Source organism: Vombatus ursinus, unplaced genomic scaffold (genome assembly GCF_900497805.2).
Source record: "Vombatus ursinus unplaced genomic scaffold, bare-nosed wombat genome assembly UNPS02014812.1, whole genome shotgun sequence".
In the NCBI taxonomy this organism is placed as follows: Eukaryota; Metazoa; Chordata; class Mammalia; order Diprotodontia; family Vombatidae; genus Vombatus; species Vombatus ursinus.
In genome coordinates, this window is record NW_020954590.1 from 47,620,562 (window position 1) to 47,640,160 (window position 19,599).

The 19,599-nt window shown below is 36.6% G+C and overlaps 1 pseudogene; it reads right to left on the reverse strand.

Moving 5' to 3' along the window:
* Positions 1-1,553: 1,553 nt before the first annotated feature.
* LOC114053946 overlaps positions 1,554-19,599 on the reverse strand; it is a 53,847-nt pseudogene continuing 35,801 nt past the window's right edge.

Sequence of the window (19,599 nt, forward strand, 5' to 3'; positions counted from 1 at the left end):
TATTCCCCTCCACCTATGTCCAGTGACATTGGCCTCATTGATATTCCTCACACTCAACATTTCACTTCCCACCTTTGCCTTTTTTGCTGGCTGTCTCTCATGCCTGAAATTCTTTCTGCTCCATCTCCTTGCTTTTCTGACATCCTTCAAGTCTCAGTTAAAATCTCAGATTCTGCAAGAAGTCTTTAGTGGTCCTCTTTAATGCTGGTGACTTCCTCCTGAGATTATCTGCAGTTTTATCCTGTATGTATTTTGTTTGTACAGAGTTGTTTGCATGCTATCTCCCTGATTAGACTGTGAGCTCCTTGAGGGCAAGGATTGCCTTTTGCCTTTCTTTGTACCCCCAGCTCTGAGCTCAGTGCCTGCCACGCAGTAAATATTTAATAAAGTCTTGTTGATTTGTTTTAAGGCATTGCCCTCTCAAGATAACATAGCAAAATAACAATTATTTTATGCTTTTGTGTTATTTTCCTAGACCATTTTTCTCTCTAATAGATGAGACAAGGATGCTAAGAGAATGAAAGCTTTTCTAGGCATAAGTGAAAGGGGAGAGTGAGATTATTTTAGAACATGTGCTTATTTCTCCTAAAACTCCTTTCCCCTTCCCCACCTCCTCTCAATCTGGGATTTTTCTAGCCAGGCTCTCTGGGTGAAGTTAATTCATCAGGATGACAATCCCAAACACTTCCAGCCAATCAGGATGGCTCCAAATGAATGGTAGACTTTTGGTGCTGTAATCAAAACTTCCCACCTAATGTCTATCTAAGACACCATCAGGTTCTGCCACAGGAGAGAGAATATTATATGGCCCAGGATACATTACATTAACAGTCCATAAAGCCAAAGTTAGGACATATCTATAAAGGCTACAGATATCCTCCTTTTTCATCATAGAGAGCAGCATGAAGGTTTCTGGAAGTGGAAACATTACCCCATAAAGATCAAAGTCCAACTTGATCTACTCTAAAGTTATCTAGGGACACTCTACACCCATGACACCTAACTGGAATGGGAGATACCTCTTGGTTATTTTCTTTTATGAAAACCAGCAAAACTCCAGTCCACTATTTGTCTTAATCTCCAACTTTCATCTCACATTCTCAGTCAGACTTCTCTCAAATCATAGACTTAACAATGAATAAGTACTCCGATTTAAACTAGTAAACTGGTGCTCCTCTTCCCCCACTATGATTTAATTCATAGAAACAAGAAACTGCTGTAAATGAGTCAAATTTTGACACAGAAAATAATAGTCCAGGTTAAATTAACCTTTATGCACAGTCTGAAAGCTGAGGTATGTATGTTTTTGGTAGGAAAAGACTATTTGGTGAAATCAGATTCCAACTTCACAGCCCAATGACTTCATTTTTGGTGGTATCATCAAAAATGGCAAGATTAAGGGGCAGCTAGGTGGTGCATTTGGTAGAGCACTGGCCCTGGAGTCAGGAGGACCTGAGTTCAAATCCGGCCTGAGACACATAACACTCATTAGCTGTGTGACAGTGGGCAAGTCACTTAACCCCAATTGCCTCAAGGCAAAAAAAAAAGCAAGATTATATCCATGCATCAAGGATGTCAACCAGTTCAAACCAGCCTCCAACCTGTGGATAGCGAAGTCGAAAAGAGCAGGCTAGAGACAGGAGACTCCGGAATCAAACAGAAGTTAATTTCAAAGTGAGGGAAATGGCTTGCAAGCAAGGAAGGAGGTTAGACATGTGTGCTAGGGCCATACCCCTATTGTGGGGATCAGCTTTAGTGCCAATGGCTATGCAGTGATCTGTAGTCTTGACAATGAGGGGTAACAGCAACAATGTGACAAGTTTGATTCATAGCAGGGCTTCATGACTAGAACTTGTCTGGACTTGTTCATGACTCATCCAAGCTCAGAGAACAACTGGTGCTGGTCAAAGCCATACAATAATTATGTGATTTTGCCAGAGAGTAAGATCATCCAGAAGGTGAGCCCAAAGGATTGTTATGCCAAGGTCAAGGTGCAGCTTGCTTGCTGAGCCTTAGATCTGGAAATAGGGTTCTCCTAATATCTTGACAGGGAAAACAAACAAACAAACAAATCCTGGCAGTTGGGGCTGTTAGAATGTTAGCTTGCTGGAAGGGGTTGGAGTGTGTGGTCCTTATTTGCCTCATGTGAGCCTACCTGGATTTAAGGAGTGAATTAGAATAGTGGTTTCAAATTCAGCTAGAAATGGGGGCCACTAATCTATACATAAGGATCCCTGAAGGCAGCATAATGACATAGTTTAAAATGTAATCTTATCTATGTTTTACTGTGTTTTTATTTATTTTGTCAAATATTTTCCAGTTATATTTTAATCTGGTTCAGGTCATGCCCTGGAGTGTTGCCTGCCCTGCATTTGATACCTTGGGGCTAGTGGAATTCTCAAGATCATTTCCAGGCCCTTGATTCTTTACTCTCCTTTTGCAGATTTCTTTCTACTTGGTAGGAACTTTTCATTTTTGTTTTTCTTTTTCCCTCTTTGCCTGAAAGACATGACTTTAGTTTATGTTTGTCTTCAATCCCTAAAGCAGCTTGGGTGATTCAAAACCCTTCCAGTTGGGAGCTGAGGAAATTACAGACAACAGCTGCACTAATTGCTCTGGGATTCTTAGCTTCCTCAGGGGCTGAGCTCTCTCCTCATGTGCAAAATCATGTGTTCTCTCTGTGCTTAACAAAGTAGGCGTCCCAGGCCTTCTTTCAGGAAACTATTGACAGCAAGACAATTCTTGCTGGGAAGAAATGTGCCGAAAGGAAGGGGCATGAAGACCCTTGAGATCCTTAAACATCATCATCATTATTAAAAATCAAAAGATAAGTGACTAATACATATTTTTAAAATTCATAATGGAGCCACATTTCCCAATCCCTATGTAGCAAACAGTTTAGGTGATGTATAATGGTCTCTTTCTTTTATCTCCTTTCTCTCTATCCCTTACCCTCCTTTATCATTTTTTCTTTTCCAACAGTGAATAAACTTCCTCTCCTGCCAGTTTTCATCTAATGGTGGTGATGTTTATGGTATGTGATGTAGTGGAAAGAGTTTTGTAGCCATGTAATGTAGGTTTTTAATCCTAAGTAGCTCTTTCATTTGCAATTTTTGTGATCTTAGGCAAGTCACTTAAATTTATAAAGGGAGCTTAATTATATCTCTATGCCTTTCTGACTTTTCTATGGCAGGAAGCTCATAGACACAAGCATCTGTCTATGTTTCTATATCTATTGGTGCAGAAGAACTGCAATCTAGTGAATAGTGCTTTGGAGCCCAGAGTTGGAACCTGGGCATTCCAACTTAGCAACTGTATCATTTGAGGGGATTCTCAAACCTGTTCATCCAAGAATTTTCACATGCAGCAACATAAGCAATGAAATTATATACCTGGCTGCTTTAATTGACCCTAGCCACAATTTCCTTTCAGTTTTATGAAACTGGATGTCTACAATTCAAGGAAGCTCTAGACAGAATTGTCTTCCCAAAGAACTAAGCTCTTTCAGTGTTGTGAGTGAATGTGTCCTTCACCAGCTTCAACACTAGTATGTATTTTGTATTTTGTCCCCAGGAGACCAGGATTTCCCTGTGAGGTAGTATGTTTTATGGAACTGGAGAGATTTTAGAGAATGATCCTAAGTTGGACAAGATACCAGGGGACATTAGCCAGTAATGAGAATTTATATCAAGTTAGCCATCAGCTAATGTGAACCTCATAATTCTTGGATCACTAGAGTAATAAGCATCACTAGAATGAGCAATTATGAGATTAAAAAAAAACAGAACTTGTCTCAATCACATTTACAAACTAGTAAGTATTAGTTCTTCTAAGTGATGAGTTGTAGTGTCCTGTTTCTAAGTAAAGTGACCAATTTCCTATAGATAGTCATAACAGTCAAACCAGGTGATACAGAAAATAATGGGCTTTTGGTTTTACTTAATATATCCAAATTTGACTCTATGGTTTTTCCTGAGCTATGTGCTTTCCCTGATAAGACACGATTTTTATTCATGCCTGTTTTGCTATACTATTCCTACACTAGTTCTCAGGCTGCCTCTCAGCATTCGATAATGGCTGAAATACTACCTCCTCCAGGTAACTTTGACTGAATAAAAGACCATTCTCCCAATATTTCTCTCCTAAGAGTTCCATAGTTCGTTATCATAATAGTATTAAATAGACATGTTTCCCTCTGTATAAAATGGAAACAACTTGTAGAATGTATTTGTATTTATACACACACATACTGGGGGAGAGGTAGAGAGAGAAAGAGACAAAGACAGAGACAGAGACAGACAGAGAGAAACACACAGAGAGAAAAACACACACCCAGAGAAAGAGAGACAGAGAGGTAAAGACAGAGACAAAGACAGAGACAGACAAAGAGACAGAGAGAAGGAGAGAGAGATATTTAAAGAATTATTGTACATCCTCAATAACTCTAGTCACATTGATATTGTCTACTTTTAACAGTAAGCTCCTTCAGGAAAACAAAAATATGACCTATTCATGGAACAATTCAAGAAAGATCTATTAAACACTTTTTGCAAGAGAAGTAACTGATAAGGTCTCCAAGTGAACTGTTTGGTCTGACATCAAGTGTGACTAATGACTATGGTTATAAGAAGTGGATGAATGCTTATTCTTCTTTTCCTTCTGTGCTGTGTAGAGACAGATTAAGATCTACTAAACCTGGCATAAATAGTAGATGTACTTTTGTTAAAGCATCTGTTCAATATGGATGGTTAAATGAGTGCTAATGAAAGTCTATTCATAACGTCATTTGTTGTTATTTTGTCCTTCATTCCCAAAGAGGACCATGGCATCAGGAAGGTGATGCCATGACTTACAAGTGAATCAGTTCTAAGTGAGGAGGACTGTGCAAAGTCACCAGGCTCACTTTCTCCTCCAGTGGCAAGATATAAATCAGGACGATTGGAGATGGCTCTGAATGCAGTGGGACATCTTAACCTTGTTAAGCTAAGGTCTTTCCCAGGTCTCAGTTTGACTGAGGCAACAGTCATTTAATGATTAAGACTAGGTAAGAAATGAGACAAAGAACAGCCTCTTTTACCTAGTCCAAAAAAAAAAAATCAATCTGGGAGGGGAAAATCCTCCTGGCCAAAACAGAAAGAATTGCTATTTACATTCACTCTGAGCCAGTCAGGGTCCAAACAAGGACCACCCAGTGGCCTTGGACTGGAACCTATTGTTGACCAATCAATAAGAGGCCAGAGTGATTTGGGTCTAAGACATGGTCTGTTAAGAAAGATCTTGCTAGGTTTCAGCCATCAAGATTTACATTCCTTTGGGCAGAGCACCCACAGGTAAGGATGTGATAGCCTATGTGGACAGAGGGAGAGGAAAGAGAAAAGGAAAAGGAAAGGGAATGGATGAGAAAGGCGAAGAGGAAGGGAAGTAAAGAAAATGAGGAGATGCATTGCTCAACTGGAACTGGCCAATGGGGCAGCCCATACTACTCATGGGTTGTTATTGTCCTTCATTCTTGAAGAGGACTATGGCATTACCTTGAATAGCAAGTGAATTGGATTTAAGTAAGGGAGGACTGGGTAAAATCACTGGCCTTACTTTCTCCTCCACAGCCATCTGGGTCCAGTGGTAAGACATAAATCAGGATGACTGGAGATGTCCCCCAATGTCATTCATGGAATCATGGCAGGGTCAAATAGATTTAGAATTGGACCTTAGAGATCATGTTGTCCAAGATACCCCTTTAACAGGTAAGGAAAATGAGATTGAAAAGAGGAGTGACTTGACCCAGGTTTTACAGATTGTAAGTAGCAGAGATGAGATTCAAATGCAGGACTTTTTTTTTTTTTGTGAGGCAATTGGGGTTAAGTGACTTGCCCAGAGTCACACAGCTAGGAAGTATTATGTGTCTGAGGCCGGATTTGAACCCACATCCTCCTGACTCCAGGGCCAGTGTTCTATCCACTGTACCACCTAGCTGTCCCCAAATGGAGGACTTTTGACTTCAATTCCAGTGTCCTTTGTTCTTTACTACTTTTCATTAGAGCTGTGGAAGATTTGCTTGTACCATCAAGTTTATGTTATGCTCCATAATCATTCTGGGTTCCCATTATGGCAATGTATCAGTTATGGAGGGGTTAAAAGACTGCCCCTGGTTTGTAATTGACTTTCTATTTCTCCTTAACCAGATGTGGTCTGTTTATTGAGATTGATTGATTTGAATTGATGAGTTTTACTGATTTTTGTCATGCCCAATTTAATTCAATCAAAGTGCCTTGTTCCAAGTTGGTTAAGTGAGATTGTATTTTCTAACCCAATTAAAAGGAGCCTATTGGATATTGCTCATGTTCAGAAAGTGAGAATGAGCAATTTGCTTGGGAGCAGGAAGCATTGAACGATCTCAAGTGGTTCAAATATCCCAACAATCTTGGAAATAATTGTCTATTGGGCAGGACAAATCTAGGCAATCACCCAAGACCTTATACTTTAGGGAACTCTTCTTGAACAAGTGAACATATTCACCTCTTGAACAGGTGACATGCAATGTAGTACAGTGGACAGAGCAACGGCTTTAGAGTCAGAAGTCATGGATTCAAATACTAGCCCTGCTACTTATTACCTATATGACTATAGGTACATCAATTTATCTCTCTGGACCTCAGTTTCCTATATGTTAAATGAGATCAGGCTAGATGATGGCTGAGTTCCCTCTCATTGTGTGACCATATGAGTATATAATCCAATGGCATGGTGAAAATAACACTTGACTGAAAAGTAGGAGACCTAGTTTTTGTGGAGGAATTGTTTATCCAACTGGCCACTGTTAAAAGAGATTTTATATGTAATTCTATGTCAAATTTATTCCTACATCTCACAAACTACTTTTTAAAACATTAGTTCCATTTAAAAAGGTCAAATAATTGAATTCTGCTTTTCATTAGCAACTGTACTATATTCTTATTAGTTAGTGAAATCAAGAAAGCTATGTTCAGTTTAAGTTAATGCAGGAAGAACCTAAAATGGCACAGGAGATAAATGCATTCCCGACAGTTTTGTATGAGTCATTTAAAGTCAAATGTGTGAGATTGCATTGCTCTCAGATTTAAACATTGCATAAAATAGAAAAATGAATAAAACTATACTAATGTTAAGATACATCTAAATCAGAGTTCAACAGCATTGTGTAGCTCTATACCAGCTAAACTGGGTGAAAAAAAAAAGAAAATGGAAAGACTGTTTTCTTCAGTATAAAATTTTAAAGCATGTTTTTCTTGATATTTTTACATCATCTATATTTTCCACTGAATCCACTTTCCCTGATGGAAACATCCATTGTAATAAATAATTTAAAAAGAAGAAAAAAAGTTCAGCAAAACTAACCAACATATTTCACAAAAAAAACACCAAGAACAGTGATTTATATGCAGTGTCCCACACACATAGATCCACACCTCTTCAAGAAAATGTGGGAAAGTATCTTTTCATATCTCTTATTTGGGGCCAAATTCATCAATATAATGTTATAGCATTTGGTGTCAGTTGTGTTGTTCTTTCTATTTACGTTGTTGTCATCATTATGTACATTGTATTCCTGGTATTACTTACTTCACTTTTTATCTTTTAATATGTCCTTTCATATTTCTCTGTATTCATCATATTCATTTTTTTACTTTAATTTAATTAATTCACTTTAATATTATCACAGTTTGTTGAGCCACTCCTCAATCAATGGAAATCTACATTGTTTTCAGTTTTTTCTACAACCACCACCTTGCCCCCACAAATGCTTCTATAAATCTTCTGGTATCATGGCACCTTTTGTGATGTTATTGACTTACTTAGGGTACATGCCTAACAGTGAAATCTTTGAGTCAAATTTCCAAATTGTTTTCCAGAATGGTTAGACCAATTTGTAGCTCCACTAATAATGATGCCTCTTCTTCTTCTTCTTCTTCTTCTTCTTCTTCTTCTTCTTCTTCTTCTTCTTCTTCTTCTTCTTCTTCTTCTTCTTCTTTTTTTAATCACATACCCTCAGACTCCAGCTAATTCCGTCATCTATTATCTTTGTCAATTTGCCAGGCAGGTTTGAGGGTCATTTTGTTTTGCATTTTTCTTACTCTTAAGAAATTTTTAAATACTTTGAGGCATTCTTTAATATTATTGCTAATAGTTTGTGATTTTTCTTTGAGAACTGTTTGTTCATATGTTCATAACTTTAACCACTTACCTATTGGGTAATTTCTTAAAAATATATTTCTCTTATATGTATATCTGTATATACATCTATAGGTATGTATACATTAGGTATACAATAGGTATATTGTCTTTGTGTCATAGACATATATAGATAGATAGATAGATAGATGGATAGATAGATGGATGGATAGATAGATAGATAGATAGATATGCACATTAGACGTGGTTGACTGGGGGAAAAAATTCATAGCAAACATATCAGGTTAGGGTCCAATGTCCATGACACATAATTGTTTATATATCATAGATATTAAACTACATATATATATATATATAATACAGATAGATAACTATATATAGTAGATGTTAGACCCTTATGTAAAATATTTGTTAAGAGATTTCCCTTAGTCAACCACTTCCTTTTTATTCTAATTACATTAATTTGTTCCTGAATAAAACTCCAATTTGATATAAAGTTATTTATTTTATCTTTGTAATTTCCTCTCTCTCTTATTTGGCTAAGGATTTTCCTTTTAGCCATAGCTGTGAAAGGTATATGATCTATTTCTCTTCTAATATGTAATATATGAATATAATATTAATTATAAGAATAAGTATAATTGATATTAAATTAATTATAATATATATAATATTATATATCTTATCTCTATTGAATTTACTGCAATATGTAGTATAGCATGTTGTTCTAAATCTAATTTCTGCCAGACTACTTTCTGATTTTCCTAGCAATTCTTGTGAAATTACAATCTCTTTCCTAAGTAATTTATGTTTTGGGGTTTATTGGATGATGGGTTTTTGAGTTTCTGATTTTTTTCTTGTTTAGTTTGTTACCTTAATCTACTCTTCTATTTTTTAAACCAATACTAAATGATTTTTGATGATTTCTGCTTTAAAAAACAGTTTGAGGTTTAAAAGTATTCTATCGTTTTCAGTCTTACTTTTTTTTTGCTATTTATCTTGATATTGCATTTTTTTTTACTATAAATAAATTTTGTTCTTATTTTGTCTAGCTTTATAAATTATTTCCTTGATAGTTTGATTGGTATAACAATCCAGTGATATGCTGGTAAGTATTTAACAACCAGCTCTCCAAAAAAAAAACCCACACAGTTTTAAGTTTAATTTGCATTGTTGACATTTTCTCTATCACTTTCTTAAGTTGAAGAACCCTTGAGAAGATACCTAGTGCATTCTTCTGCCTTCACTATGCTTTGTTATTGTTTTGTTCAGTCATTTTAGTCATGTCCAACTCTTCCTGACCCTATTTTGGGGTTTTCTTGTCAAAGTTACTGGAGTGGTTTGCCATGTCTTTCTCTAGCTTATTTTACAGATGAGGAAACTGAGGCAAACAGGGTTAATTGACTTGCCCAAGGCCACCCTGCCAGTGTTTAAGACCAGATTTGAACTCAGGAAGATGAGTTTTTCTGACTTTAGCCCCCACACCCTATTCACTGCATCACCTTGCTGCCCTTTGCCCTGCTGCTGCAACCTAAAAAAACAACTGGATTTTTTGCCTGCCCTGCAGCTGAGTATTACTACATGTGTTATCTCCCTTAATTAGAATTTGAGCCTCTTGAGAGCAAGCACAGTTTTGATTTTCTATTTAATTGCCTAGAGTTTATCACAGTTCTTGACACATAGTATACACTTACAAATACTTTTCTAGTCCTGGAAGGATCCTAGGTAAACCATTTGGGACATATAGGCACGTATTCATAAAGAACATTAGAAGCCTTTTTTAGTTACCCATCCCATTATTTCCAGTGTTTGCCAAACCACATCATTTTAAAAGGAGTAAAACATGAAAATAAATCACAAGACTTCAGTAGCCTGCTGGTGAATCTGTCTGCCTCAAGTTTCTCCCCACTCCAATCTATCCTCAATTAAACTGCCAAAGTGATTTTCCTGTAGAACAGGTCCTATCATTTCATTCCATGTCCCTACTCAATACACTCCAATGGATCTCTATCATCTCCAGGATCAAATACAAAATCCTCTGTTTGGCATTCAAAGCTCTGCATAACTTGTCCCCAACCCCACCCTTCCAGTCATCTTACACCTTATACCTTATGCCTCACCACATATTCTTCCTTCTAGTAACACTATTCCCTTAGCTATTCTACAAGCAAGACACTCCAACTCTTACCTCCAGGTATTTTCTCTGTCTGTCCCCTCATTCTTGGAATGCTCTTATCCCACATTTCTGCCTAATGGCTTCCCTTGCTTCCTTTAAGTCCTAATTAAAATCTCATCTTTTCCATGAATCCTTTCCCAACCCTTCCTAATTCTAGTGCCTTTTCTTCTTTTAATTATTTCCAATTTATCCTATATATTTCTTGCTTGCATTTATTTGTTTGCTTATTTTATCCCCTATTAGATTGTGCTTTCCTTGAGGGCAAGATTTGTCTTTTGTCTCTTTTTGTAGCCTAACACTTAGCACAGTGCCTGGAACATAGTAATAACTTAAGAAAATTATATTTACTGACTGACTGATAGAAGAAACATGTGCTATATGAGTTCTATATGAGGTCTAAAGAAGGTAATTCCATTTACATTCACAGGATTCAGGGAAAGCTTCAAGGTAACTTTTGAGTTAAGCCTTAAAGGATGGGCAGTATTCTGTGAGGTCTTTGGATTGGGTTGTGGCCTTGAGTAAAAGGTTAGAGGTAGGAAAATGCAGAGTGAATGTAAGTGACATTATCAATTAGAACATTAACTTCAGATAGCTTTAGTACCAGCTGACCAAGTCAACTCCTTTTGTTGGTGAAGGCTACCTTCCTAATTTACTGCCCCAGCTCTCCGTTACAGTAGGATGGACTCTCCGACAAGACAAGAGCCAAAGAAAAAGCTTCATTTTACTGTATCCTAGGGATAGCTCTGCCTATGTATGTCTACCAAGAAAGACTACCAATTCTATAGGAATTGGAATCCTTACCAACTAGAAGCAAGGGGATTGTGAAGTAAAGGGCCTTAAATCAATCAAAGTTTCCGTGGTTCCATTTTTTTGTTCTAGCTCAGTATAAAGGAGAACATTCTAACAGTTAATATTCAAAATGGTTTGGGCAATGATCATGGAGAGGGGCAGTGAGTTCTTGGAAAAAGGGGGACTTCAAGTAGAGATTGAATGAATCTACTTGTAGCATAGAGAAGATTGTTGTAGAGAGGAATCATGCTTTGGATAGGAATAGGATTAGTTTAACTCTGAGGTACCTTCCTAGTATTCAATTTTGTGATTTGTTGTGTTCCAGTGTTCCCTTCTTTTATATAAATGCTGTACATGATTGAAAATCAACTGTTAAGTGAAAGAATATGTCCTGAGAAGTAGAAAGGCACAGGTTTTATTTGTTGCTGTTTAGTTTTTTCAGATTCTTCATGACCCCATTTGGGGTTTTCTTTGCAAAGAAACTGGAGTTGTTTGCCCCCTACCTCTCCAGCTCATTTTAAAGATGAGGAAACTGAGTCAAACAGGGTTAAGTGACTTGCTCAGGGTCATATAGCTAGTAAATGTTTGAGGCCAGATTTAAACTTGGGAAGATGAGTCTTCCTGACTCCAGGTCCAACATTCTATCCACTGAATTACCTAGCTGCACAGGTTTTATAGGGTATATCAAAATCTGATTCTTCTTTTTGTAGGCCAGCATTTATCACAGTGTCTAGAACATAGTGATCACTTAAGGAAAAAAAAAAGTTCATTCACTTGTCTTCTCCCAACTTGGGAAGGGGTGAACCTCTGTTCCCTTCCCCCATCCTTGCCCCATCTTAGACCAAAGAAATATTTTATGACTGGGAAGCTTATTTTCATTTCTAAGGTGAAAGAACATTAGCTAATAATACAATTACTAACTGCACATTAATAATATTATGGGAGATAGGATGGGAGATGGGAGACAGGGCATCAGGATTTGAAATGCAGTTTAATTAATATAGAAAGGTCCCAGATGATGGGACTCCCTCTATCAATGTAGAACAACTTCTTTGCAATTTATAGACTTAGAAATATGACTTAATGAAAGATCGATCAGGTGACTTACCCAGGGTCACATAGCCAGTATGTATCAGCAGCAGGATTTGATTTTAGGCCCTCTTGGTTTTGAACCTAGTTCTTTTTCCACTTTACCATGTCTCCTCTAAAGCAATATTTCAGACTTGCAACTGCTACCATTTCAAGTATTTTCATATATTGCAATTGGAAGAGCACCAACTGGAAGCTAAAGAACTAGGGTTCTCATTTCAGCTCTATGTCTTGTGTGACTTTGGGCAAGTGTCCTCATTTTTCTTAGTGTTTTCCATTTCCTTATCTATAACAAGAGAGAATTAGACTACTAAGGTTTCTCACAGCTATAAAAACAGAGGCAGCTTGATGTTATAATGGATGGAGCAATGGTCCTGGATTCAGGAAGATCTGAGTTCAAATCCAACTTCAAATAGTTACTAATTGTGTGACCCTGGGAAAGTCACTAAATCTCTTTGCCTCAGTTTCTTCAGCTGTAAAACGGGGGTAATAACAGCACCTACCTGATAGCATTATTGCAAAGATCAAATGAGATATTTTTAAGCACTTAGCACAGCCCCTGACACATAGTAGATGCTTTAAAAACACTTATTCCTTTCCCTTCCCCTAAAATTCTATGTATTTAAATTTATACTAATAGCACAACAACTTATTATTTGTTCATGTCAATGACTGGTCTTTCAAATAAGCTGTTTGAAATAATGTTTCTACTTTTAACATTTTTGAGAATATTTTTCCCCTTGCTATGCTTGAAGTAAGAAGAGAGAAACCATCAATAGGAGAAGAACATTTCAATTACCCATCATATTCTGTGCTAGGGATCCTGAAACACTCTCTGCCTTCAAAGCACTTATATTCTATGGAGGAAACAGCATGCAAACATATATTTATATATAGAATATATATGAAGTGAATCCAAGGTACTTAGGGAGTCCCTCATAACTGGAGGGGGGGTGTTCAGGATAGTCCTCATGCAATTAGATACATTTCAAATGATTTTTGAAGTCAACTCAATAATTGAAAGTGTGACTTGTTGCTGTTCCCCAACGGATAAATATTCAAAGGATATGAATAGGAAGTTTTCAGATGAGAAAATTAAAGCTATCTATAGTCATATAAAAATGCTCTAAATCACTATTGATTAGACAAACACAAATTAAAATAATTCTGAGGTACCACCTCACACCTATCAGATTGGCTAATATGACAGAAAAGGAAAATGACAAATGTTGGAGGGAATGTGGGGAAAAAAGGGACACTAATGCACTATTGGTGGAGTTGTGAACTGACCAAACAATTCTGGACAGCAATTTGGAACTATGCCTAAAGGGCAATCAAACTGTGCATACCCTTTTGGTCCAACAGTATCACTAACAGGTCTGTATCCCAAAAAGATCATAAAAATGAAAAAGGACCTACATATACAAAAATACTTATAGCAGCTCTTTTTGTGGTGACAAAGAATTGGAAATTAAGGGGATGTCCATCAATTAGGGAATGGCTGAACAAGTTGTGGTATGTGAATGTAATGGAATACTATTGTGCTATAAGAAATGATAAGCAGGCAAACTTCAGAAAAACTTGGAAAGACTTACATGAACTCATGCAAAGTGAAGTGAGCAGAACCAAGAGAATATTGTAGAGAGTAACAGCAATATTGTACAATGGTCACTATGTATTATTTAGCTTTTTTCAGCAATACAATGATTCAAGACAGTTCCAAAAGATTCAAGATGGAAAATTCTATTCACATTCAGAGAAAGAACTAGTGGAGTCTGAATGTAGATTGAAGCATACTGTTTTCACTTTACTTTTTTCCTTCCTTTTGTTCTGCTTCTTCTTTCAGAACATGACTAATATCGAAATGGATTTTATATGATTGCACATCTATAACCTATATCAAATTGCTTATCATCTTAGGGGTGTGTACAGGGAGGGAAGGAGAAAGTTTAAAACTCAAAATGAATGTCAAAAATTGTCTTTACTTGTAATTGGAGAAAAATAAAATGCTATTAAAAAAAAAAAAGAAAGTAACTTGTGCCACACTTACAAACCCTCACCTTTCCTAGTGGAAAGAACATAGTTCTTGAGATAGAAGGCATGAGGTCAAATTCTGCTTCAGGCAAAGCTGTTTGACCTTGAACAATTTACTTAACTTTAGTATTGTCATATATAAAAGGGTTTGTATTTGAAGACCACTGAAGTACTATCTAGTTCTGTATGTGGAGGCATTTCTCATATTTGTATCATTTTGTGTCATATATAAGGTTTTTTTAAACCACATTTCTTTGTTCCCTGGGAAGAAATACTTTTAGGAGGGAAAGCTGTATGAGAATGAATTCATTATTTATTGGAAATAGTGAGTTAAATGGTATAGAATTATCATTTCTATGTAATGGCAGAGGTACCTACAATCATGAAAATCTCCATAGCAACTTTGACCTTGGGGTTTTTTGGTTTACACTCTGAGGAATGAAATCAGTTTAAATCAACCAAGCTATCTTTGAAACTGCATGAGGCAGTCTTTTTCAACTCATTGCTTTTTGGAGAAGTTCTCAATATTATTGTTCTGGGCATTGGAATGCCTCTCCTTGGCTTGCTAGAGACATTGGCATGTGAGCTTGAATGGTCCAACTGACAGCAGTATCTGGCTCTGAACCAGTAGACTTCTCAACATATCATTGCCAGAGCACTAAATGCTGGCATGCCCACCACAGGCACTCTCACTACCACAAAATGGTCTTATTAACTATCCCAGGGTAGCTAGATTCCAAAGTTTAAAATCCACAGCTTAATGGGAGTGGATTTTCTTTTCCACAAGGGGATGAGGGAGAGTAAAGAACATTGTTTCCTCTGACTGAATCACCAGATCCTCCATAATTCACTTTTCTTTGCTTTGCTAAGTATTTTTCCATTTTTCACTTGATAGGTCTTTAAATTGTTTTGCCAATGCCCTTGATTTCCTGGCAGTCAAATAAATTGATTGCCTCCCACTTATATTGTCTAGCTGTATTTTCTTTCTGGGTAGCACAATACATAGACAAGACCTGGTAACTGGCTACATGACTGAAATGACTAAAAAATATAAAAAATATATTTTCCCCTATGGGGCCTGACTGCACTGATATTTTGGCCTACAACCCTCCTAAGTATAACTCAAACAAGACTAAAATATAATTGGGAAATATTTAACAAAATGAATAAAAATACAATAAAACATAGATAATATTACTGTGCAGTTTTCCAAATCAATATGCAGCCTGCAGGAATCCTTATGTATAGTTTAGTGGCCCTAGAGTGTGATATCATTAGTTATAAGCACTGAATGAGAAAATATGTATAAGGTACTACCTTAACTTTTGAGTATTATATAAATTCCAGCTATTAGTTTTTTTACAGATTTCCTTCTGGGTAGCACAATACATAGACAAGACCTGGTAACTGGCTACCCCCTGATATCTGGAGAGTTTTAGGATTGTTTAAACTCTAGTTCAGGGGAGATCCTAGGGCAATTTCTAAGTCATTTCTATGGTTCAGCTGCTGATTTATTGACCTATTAATTGCCATTAGCAGTTCACTGGGATAGTTAAAAGTGGCTGATGACTTTTTAAATTTATGAGTTGTAATTCTGGAGTCGGTAATGAAGCACTGATACATAATTTATGGGGTTGGGAAGGGAAAGCAATTCTTAGCATCGTCTTATCATCTCCACAACATGAATACTTTTAAATGTTAAAAAAAGTTTAGAAAAGATTTAAATTAGAATAGAAAATAATGATCCTGAGCCTCAAATGAACTATTTTAGAATCACTAGGGGGACAAAAACCACCTGATTTTCAAATGTCAAAGTTAACCACAAATCAGTGGATAAAGGACCTCACAGATTATTCTTTGTTGAAATAGGGGTTGACATTAAAATACAGAGCCAGTCATCTATAGTGCTGGACTCTGGACTTAAGATTTGCTTCAGATGAGAAAAGCTTTTGGAAAAAAAAATTAGATATTTTCTCTTTCTCCCAATCTTATCTGATATCTATTTGCCTAGTGCCAAAAGCTCAGTCAATTCAATTGAAATCTGTAATAAAACTAATAGCTGGAATTTATATAATACTCAAAAGTTAAGGAAGCACCTTATACACATTTTCTCATTCAGTGCTTATAAGTAATGATATCACACTCTAGGGCCACTAAACTATACATAAGGATTCCTGCAGGCTGCATATTGATTTGGAAAACTACATAGTAATATTATCTATGTTTTATTGTATTTTTATTCATTTTGTTAAATATTTCCCAATTATATTTTAGTCTTGTTTGAGTTATACTTAGGAGGGTTGTAGGCCAAAATATTAGTGCGGTCAGGCCCCATAGGGGAAAATATATTTTTTATATTTTTTAGTCATTTCAGTCATGTATAACTCCATTTGGGGTTATCTTGCAAAGATACTGGAGTGGCTTGCCATTTAATTGGATTAAAAGTTGTTTTCATTGTAAAATAATAGAATAAAAATATTATTTGAAGCTATTTGCTTCCTGTCTGACAGCTCTTCAAGATGCCTTGAAGCTGGATTCCTAATGTTGACTTTGTCTGCAAGGACCTAATAATGACACTTAGGATGGATGTGTAATCTCATGCTGTGAGTGAGAGAAAGGCAGAGAGAAAGAGATAATGACTTACATCCAAATCCATACACATACACATTCTTGCTTGCATACACACATTCACAGAGATATGCACTCTATAGGTCACTTGTTTGATACCTCTGCTATACTCACTCTATGTGTTCAGTGCTACAGATTTTCATATTCCTATTTTACAGGAAAAATGAAATCTTAATAAGGTTAAGTTGTGTAGGGTCACACAGCTAGTAAGTATCAATGTTAAATTTTGGCGCTTGAGATGTATGCTTGTACATTCATACATGCACATGCATGCATGAACATCTGTACATATTGTCTATTTCCTCTCGGCAACACCGAGGGGTAGAACAGGTCAGCCTTGAAGTTCCCAGTGGGATGTTCTTGTGACATACAAACCATTCACTGGTTGTTAGATATTAGTAATATTTTGGCCTCCTGTCCCATATGAATGGACAGAGTAGTACAAACTAGTAAGGGGAATGTCTTCCATGTGTCTTTCCCTCCTTGGCAGTTTGGAACAATTTGTTTTTCTGTGCCTTGCTGACTGAGGACTAGAAATTACAGTGATATAACAGGGAAATGAATAAAGGAAAAAGATCAGGGTCCATCTTTTCCTCAAGTTAGCAAGGAAAGTGTGGTCAACATTGACACCTAGGTTCTCAACGTAAATGTGCATAGAATTTATGAGGAAGAAAACTAAACAAAACAAAAAAAAGACACCTAAAAAGCCTTAAAACATTTGCATCATTAAGCATCCTTACGAATCCGTAGGGTTTTTACCCCAACAGAAGTAAAGGTATAGAAAGTTCAGTAATTTTCTCATGAAAGTTCATTTCTTTGGGATCTATGCCAAAGAGATAACTTTCCCAAGGAATAGCCAAAGAAATATTAAATTCAACAGTAATGGTGGGAATTCATTCTCACTGGTTTGTCCCTCTTTCAATGAATTGATCGAAGATTTAGCTACTACAGAATAAAAATGAAAAAATGTAAGACATTAGAATTTTATGTTTTTATTTTCTACCCTCCTCTACACCAATAGCTATCTTTATAAAGCAAATTCAGCAAGTATTAGATTCTGAGAAGACTATTATTGAAAAGATAGGCATCTGTTCATGGAAAGCCAAAGGGACTCAGTGATACTACTACCCAGCAGTTATTCCCTGGGATATAAAAGAGCCTGAAGACCTTTCAAAGCTGGTGATCAGTTTGGTATAGCAGTAAAAGAATCCAGACCCTCCTTCTAGACATGTGATGGAATTTGTCAAGATCTGTGTATGGATTGTGTAGAGAATGGAGCATGTATAAGTTATCATTGAGATCGGAAGGACTGAGTTATTAGAGAGTATACCATAATGAACCAAAGCAAGAGAGATTGTGCAGCTTGATTCTATTCTGAGTCGTGGATGATTTGTGTACATTTCAAGGTGGGGAATCTTTAACAGTTTATGCATCTGTCTGGGTATATATTCCTGATGGGTTAAATCCTCAGGTTGAATCCTGGTTTGTAGAAGTGTGGAGAGAATGTACAGTGAGGTTCAAGTCAGAAAAGTGGGAGTCACAAAAGCGCTACTCTCTATTCTCCTAATAGCAACCTGCTCCTGCCCCTCCTTCATCCTTTCACTCATCTCTACCTCTATGTTCCTCCTCCTCCTCTTCGTCCTTCTTCTTTTCCTTCTCCTCCTTCTAATTCTTCTTTTTTAAAGGCATTTAAGTACCATGAACCCCTTGATGAAAAAATCTATCCTAGAGAAAAGAAGCTATGGTCTCACTCTTGCTTTGGCTCTGGTGAGTAGGTCCATAACACCAAACACCATATCAACGTTGCCCCAAAGCACAGTGAAGATCCTTAATAAAGATGGTGGTATGGGATTAGTACCACACTGTATAGACTAACTAGGTTTTTTTCACTGACAAATTGATGTTTATATGTTTGGATTGAGCAAAATAATAACTTGTTGCTCTGTATTCAGGTATTTCTATATATATATATGTAGCTGTTGGATTTAGTCTGATATGATTTGACTTGTAGCAGAATTTCCATTATTTCACTGTTCTACTGTGTCTGCTACTAACCTCCTTGCATTTTCAAAATGTCTTTAAAAAGTTAGATATCTTATAGATCAAACTTAGGGGTCTAACATATATATGATAGGAAACATATGTTTGTACCCATTTGTTGAGCTGCTGACCTTGTGGTCCACATTTTCTATTTTAAGATCAGACTGCAAATGATATTATATCATGATACCTCATGTGTACCTCTTCAGAGGCTTAAAGTGACTGTCAGAATAGTTCACTCTGTAATTATTCTACAGCCACAGGAAAGAAAACATATCCTTCCTCAAGGTACCATGGAGGAGGTTTTCTTGCTGTTGGGAGAGAGGTCTCTTATTTCTGTTCAAATGAAGCTGCAAGCCATGTGCTCAGCAACATAGGTAAATAGCAAGTAGGGGCTTCTGCGCAAAGAATTTTCTGATCCTTAGAACTGCTGTTGTGCTTGACAGATGCTCCAGCATCACACACTGGAAAATAATTATGTGTAGCAATAAGAAACTTTGAGCATTCCTCCTTTGTTTGTCTAAAGCACCTTTGACCCATCAGCTGGACAACTGAACAATCTACTATGTCAAATGTGGATTATATTTTTCTACCCTTGAAATATAAAAAAAAAATCCTTATTTCAATGATTAAAAAGAATGAGTTCTCTATCCCATTTCCCCTTATGCTTAATG